The following is a 7,099-nucleotide window of genomic DNA, read 5'->3' on the forward strand; positions in this document are numbered from 1 at the left end:
CCCCTGAGGGCTTCCAACAGGGGAAGGCAGTTCAACCTGCACCTAGAACCCCACTGAAGCTTCACTGTTAGCAGCTGTCTAAAGCAGGGGTGGGCAAAATATGGCCCATGTGCCAGATCTAGCCTACCAACTAATTGTATCTGGCCCAAGGCTGCCCCCACAGTGCTCTTAATGGGTTCAAGCCCCACCTGCTCCCACCTGGGGCAGCCTGCAAGATGCTTCCGCCCACACCCACTGGCATCCCTGGCCCTGGCTCCAGCCCCAGGCCCAGCCAGGGCACACAGCTTCTAGGCAGAGCTGCTCCCAGTGTGGCTGCAGATGCCTGGGTACTGCTCAGCTCCCTGCATCTCCAGCAGCTCCTTTTCCTCCTCCTGACCCTGCTGCACCACTCTGGCCAGCAGGTAGTGCAGGGAAGTGACAGCAGCCATGGAGACATGCGCTGGTGACCACATGCCTAGCCAGGTGTGGGAGAAAAGCTGCAGCTGGGTGGCTCCTGCCCCAACACATGGGGCTCCAGCTCCCTGCTGCCTTCCATCCACTCAGCTGCCCACAGGTGGCTGCTCATCATGCCAGCTGGGTGAAGTGGACGGAAGGCAGCCAGGAGCTGCAGCTGGAGACCCATCAGCTGGGGCAAGAGCAGCTGTAGCTTCCCCCACACCTGGCTGAGTGTGTGATGCCTGGCATTTGTCCCCACAGACACCACCATCACTTTCTAGTGCTACCTGCTGCCTGGAGCAGTGCAGCAGGGGGAGGAGGAGGAAGAGGAGCTGATGGAGGCGAGGGGAGCTGAGCAATACCCTGGTGGCTGCAACCACACCAGAAACAGCCCCGCTGGGAAGTTCTATGCGCTGGCTGGGGCAGGGTCATCGGACGGTGCAGGCAGAAGCAAGGTGTGGGCTGCCTCGCACAAGAGCAGGTAGGGCTTGGCCACATGCAGAGCACCATGGGGGCAGCTACAGGTCTGATGGTGGGGGGGCAGACTGCACTGCACTGTCCAGGCAAGCTCCGCTGCACATATTCCCTGCCCCTCCCTCCATCTCTCCCCTAAGCAGTGGCGATGTGTAGGGGGGTGCATGCGCATCCCCTGAGAGTGCTGGTGCACATGCTGACAGGCCACACCCCCCGCTTGGGTGATGGGTGGGGTGGGGTAGGTGTGAGCACTAGTGTCCTGCTTGTGAGTGCTGGCCAGTTGGTGAGATTGGCTGCGGGGGGACCACCCCCGTCGCGGACTGGTCGCTGGGGGGGCATGTGCCTCCCCTGACTAAGGTGGCACCAGTTGCCCATGCCCCTAACTCCCATCAGCTCCCAGGACCTAGTGCTTAGGCAGCCCCACATACACGTGTGCACACCCTCCCCCTCCTAAATCACCCCCTCCATACACACCTCCCCACACACAATATGCAAGAGTAAGACTTTATTTTGAACTATTATGCAATTGCCTCTATATACACTGCTCAAAAAAACATAAATCAAGACAAAAATTATATTTGAAATAAAATTATAATATGTTATAGTAAATGTTTGATTTTTAGTTAGTATATGATTGTTTTTTTATCTATAATTTGTTAGAATGATATCTTCTGAAAGATTTTTGTGTGTGTGGCCCTTGACAGCTCACCCAAACTCATTAAGTAGCCTGCCAGCTAAAATAATTGCCCACCCTTAAAGGATGCTTACTCCTTTGATCCTTGATCTCTGCCTGATCACTGACACAATCAACAAAGGGCCAACAGCTCAGCAGAAGGAAACTCATTAAATCCTAGCTAATCTTTGCTACAGCAATTGTTTATTGGTATTTCCCCAGGTCTCTGCACAGCTTATTGAAACAATACAAGATACGATTTTTATCTTTATTTATTGATTTATTTTTTACTGTTTTTAAAGCCAAAATGGGAGAAAAGAAAGGCAGGCTATAAACCATAGCAGAGCCACTCCAGACAACGAGACAGGAACAAACAGCTGTATGCTACAGGTACATAAAGTATCAGAGGGAGAGCAAATGAACGGAGCAAATTCTGCTGATCTGTCAGCTGAAAAAAGTAGTTGACCATGTTGTTGAAGTACAGAGCCAAACCCTGCTCTCATTTCTATATGAGAGGTTTTCAATGACTAATTCTCCCCCTCCCCACCTGCCCACCACTCTTTATTGCAATACCAGCACGCACAGGAGCTGTTCTTGTGGCTGGGCTGGTCCTGGTGACAGTAACTCTGTTCTAGTTGGTGAGCCTGGTGTTATGGCTGACACAATGGGATTTTCAAAATACTCATTATTGAACTAACTCTGCTCCCATTGAAAATAATGATAAGGTGGATGGGGAATTCACTGGGAGCAGATGGGCAGTCCTGTGGCAAGGAAGTTTGGTGCCTGGGGTAAAGCCCACAATGGCAGCCTGCCCTCGCCCCGCACATAGATCCAGGTTCACCCTGCACCCCCCTGCCATGCTTGCCTAGAAGTGCACACAGCAGTGGGAGCTGCCTTCCCCCTGTCCTTGCGGCCCCTCAGACAGGCTGCTCGGAGCTCTGTCCTGCACCCTGCCCCAGCTGGGCAGCACCTGTTGGTGCCCCTTCATTTCAGCACCCGGGGTGGTTGCCCTGCTTCTCCCTTGCTACGACACTACAGATAGGTCAAAGCAGAGTGCTTTTGGCAACCTCTGTCAGATAGAGGTTCTCCCCATTGAAGCCTATAGGAAGCTTTGTTATCGACTTCAATTAGATCAGGATTTAAAGTGTTTTCAAAATCGGGCAATCCTTATCAGTGTGATCATTGTTGAACGCAACTTCAATTACAGCTGAACTTGATCTAGGAGGACAGAATTAAACCTAAGCCTACTCATTCTTTTTACAATATAAATGCCTTTTAAACAAATAAATAGGCTAGCTAAATGATTGACTGGCAATCTTTAGGTCACTGTTTCTATTCCTCTGATGGTGTATATTAATTTTCCTTTTCCCTCATGATGTATGTGAGCTTTCTGCATTCAAGGATAAAGGTGTAAGTGGCTCACATAGAATATGTATATGTATGGAGCAGGCAAGGTCCACATTAAAATGATGCATCTACTTTGAAAGTTAATTTTAAAAAATCCAGATTCCTGTATGCCAGGAAAGCTGAGCTAGCACTGATACCATGGTTAGAGTAAGTATCACAAACCAAAGCAAGGATTTTGGTTTTAAACATATAAAATGTGCCTACACAGGAGCTTACACCAGCTTAATTCAACTGGTACAAGTTTGTTTAGCAAAGCTGTAACTATTTGCAGGTTCAGCAGGGCCTAAAACATGCAAGTAATGTACCAGGACAGGGTGTGGATGGAGAGAATGAACAGACAAGAAGGATGAAAAAATGAGAGGTAGGAGAAATGGATTGGGAGAGGGGGAAGAGTTTTTCTTCCTTTCCCACAAACAATGAGTTATTACACAATTAAAAAAAAAATCTTGAGTCTGAATAATGGGATAATGGCCTGTTACTCTTCTATCATAAATATTCCAGGGCGTGCTATCTCTTTGCTCTCTACACAGTGCTAAGGATGTGGAAATCGCAGAGGCAAAACTGTGTTCCAGATAGCTGCGTTTACTAACGATAGATTAACAGGCCTACCTACCCATGAATGCTACAGCTCTGGCAAGGGTCTGGTGACTTCTGACAGAGAAGATACAAAGGCCAGCTGAAGGGCTCTCAAAACTGTTTGAAGGGACATTATTCAATTCCCAAACACTACAATGACTTCTTCAGTCTTAATGTATTCCTCCTTTCCCCACTACCCTCCCTTTCTCCCCAGGCCTCTATGATGTAGCAAAATACTATTATTTGCATTTTACAAATGGGTGCCCAGGATAGAGAGAGACCATGAAGTTTGCCCAAAGTCATACTGGAAGTCTGGAGGAACAAGTGAGCACTCTGAGCATGGGAACATCCTTCCACTAGCTTCCACTTGCTTTATGCTCCTTTGATCTGATGTGATAACTTTGAAGACAGGAGACTGAACCTTGTGTGTTTGTACACTACATAAGCACCACTACATAAGCAGTGAAGTGATAACACTGATGTCTATAAGCTCGTGAGAGTGAGGGTTTGTAGGATGTGTTCTTTTAGGTTTTTGACCATAGATCTAACTTTTTTCTGTCTGAGTTACAGCCAACATGCTGATATGACTTAAGGAATATTTTTTCCAGATATAGCTAAAGACACATAATCTCTTTTTGACTAGACAACTCCAGCTTTGTGCAGTGTAATTAAATTACGAAATTGCTGCTATATAAGAAGTCAGGAATATATTCCATGCTCTGTGAACATGGAATCTAAAGGCTTTTTGCACAGCACTAAAACAACGAACATTTTTCTGGGAGAGGAAGGGAGAGGGTGTAGAAGAAAGCATCACCTAATTAAATTAGGCATGTGACCACAAACACCACCCTCAAATATACTTCTGTGCTCTGTGTGTGCTAACTCTCAAACAAGAAGCAGTGTAGTCACCTCTGGGTACATCAACACATGCTATGAATGTGATTGAATAAACTCTGGCACATTTCATGCTTATTGCTTCTGGGCATCATGTTTACATTTGAGCCTGGGACCACAGCACATTGAGCTGGGTCGGAGCAGCCCCAACTGGCAGGGGACCTGCAGGGGGTCAACTTACCAGCTTGGGGCTTTTCTGACCCAGCTCAGCATGCTGGCTGGGGCATGAGGGACTCCTGCACTGAAGCACCCTCGTGCCCTATCCAGCCCTATCAACATCTACATGTGCATTGCAGTGCACTAAATAATGCTGCTGCAGGTAAACACAAGTACTAACCTATGGCAGTGTTTATTAGTTTACTGCGGCCTAATATGGTTGTACATGTAGATGCTGAGACTTTACTGTGGAGTTAGTTAGGCAACTTCACAGTATACATCTCGTGTAGATTTACAGGGTGGGTCGATTAGCACTCCTAAGGTTCAGAACTAATTACACCCCTCCTTCTTCCCCATACTGTGTAGATGCAGTTACATTGCTTCCAGTCTAGCAGTTATTGAATGTGGCACTATGCAGGTCAGTCTGAAGTCAGTGCTGCCAAGTATGGTAAATTCATAGTCTGAGCATGGCCTTAGCTTCTATTCAAACACATCAATGTGGATATTTTCCAGAACCTAAGGAATAGGAAAAAAGAGTTTTGTTTTTGGCAGCTGCTCGTTGAAAGCAAATTCATTGCTTTCTTTGCAAGAAAGTGTTTCTTGCAACTCTTTGTGAGATAACTTGTTTTGTTTAGAATTATTTGCTTGTGGGATCTTTAAGACTCCTCAATAAAAACTGAAAAAACAAGAGTACGCAGGGAAGAGATATTCTGGGTAAAGCAGACAGAAGAGCAATCCATGTTAAAATCAATTGATTTAGAACATTAAGACCTCATCACTCCTGGTTCCTCCCTTCCCCCAAAGCAGGAGTTTCTATAATACTTTGGTTTGTTGTTACCTAACTATCTTTCCCCTCAGTATTATAACAAGAGGTACAAAAACCCGAATGAATGTAGTCCCTCAAACTGTATGCATGCTATCTGCAAACAGACTTTGATTTTTGCAAATATTCCAAGGTTGTTGTTTAATTTAATTTATTTAATTTAATTTCTTACTCAATTCATTTTATTTCTATTTGGAACTTCCAGCACCCTTCTTCCGAAAGAACATCACATTGTGTTGCATACAATGGCGTATTATAAAACTAGATCATCACTGTAAGATGATATACATGTAGAGTTTCACCTAGAGAGCAGTTTGGCACAGAATCTCACATATGAATTATGGATGTTAACATGTATTAAACCAACAGTGATCTTTTATTATTCTGAGATTCATGCCTAGTGGGTAGAATGATGAGAAATCGATAATAGGGATGCAGTAGACAAGGTAGCGGTTTTAAATCATTTGAGTGCCCCACGAGGACAGAGTGCAGGCTCTGACAGAGGCCCTATCATACTAAAGTGATACACATAATGGGCACATCCACATATGCAAACACATGCGCTTGCAGCAGCTCAAATAGAAGTGGTGCAAATTTGAGCCGGGGATTTTTGCTTCAGCGCACATGCTTGGACATGCACTTTGTTATGGAGCAAATTGTGCCACTTGGTGCAAAATAACTCTGCATGGCTCCTCCCGGATCTTCAGCCAGGGGGAGTTAGAGCCTGGGGCCAGCATCTGTGCTGTCCCCAGCAGTATAAAAGCTGCCCTGTCCTGGCCCCAGCAGTATAAAAAGCCACCCTGGCAAGTAGGTCAGGGCTACTAGCTCTCAGGAGCTTCTGGGGCCCAGCCAACTGGTACCTGGGGACACTACTCCTTGTGCCAGCTGGACTGCTTAAGCAGCCCTGAGAATTCCCTGCACCCTCTACCCACTGCAGCAGTCTGGCGGAGGGTGCTGCTGCCTGGCTGTGACCTGCTGTGCACCTGCCAGACCCAGATGGGGACTGCAGAGCCAGTAGAGTCATCTGCCCCTCTGGGCCAGCTGCCAGTGGACTGAGGTTGCAGGGTTGGCCTTTGGGTGGCACTATTGCCACATGTGCCACCTGCCCAGCCATCTGGGCAGCCATCACCAGGAAGATGTTCCAGGTGTGGTGGCCTGCTTTGAACTGTCAAAGCATGTCCTCCTGGCCCCATTTGGCCAGGAGGTCAGCCACAGCCAGCTGGGTCAAAGGTGCCAGCTCTGAGCAGGCAGGGTCCTGCCACTGGGCTCCCTAGCAGGAATTCTGGTGTTCCCTGTTGGAAAACTGAAAAATCCCTGATAAAAAAAATCCCAAAGTCACTCTCTAAAATACCTCCAAATCCATGTTCCTCCACAAGTAAAACAAAAGACCTTTATAAAGAGAGAGAGTGAGACAGAGACAGCGATCAGTTGGACAATGTTTTATTGATATATCTACAGTGTTAAAGCAAGTCTTTTATCATAATAATAAAGTGAACTCTAAATACAAGTTTCATGAATTCATGAATACATATTTTGCTGTCCTCCCACAGTGTGATGGCCCCCACACAAGGGGTTGGTTCCCCATGCAAGGGCTATGGCCCCCCAACAGGGGATTCAGCCCCTACACAAGTGATTCAGCCCCCCAACAGAGGGTTCATCCC

The sequence above is a fragment of the Gavialis gangeticus genome, unplaced genomic scaffold, assembly GCF_001723915.1.
Source record: "Gavialis gangeticus isolate Ggan-Ray unplaced genomic scaffold, GavGan_comp1, whole genome shotgun sequence".
Lineage (NCBI taxonomy): Eukaryota > Metazoa > Chordata > Crocodylia > Gavialidae > Gavialis > Gavialis gangeticus.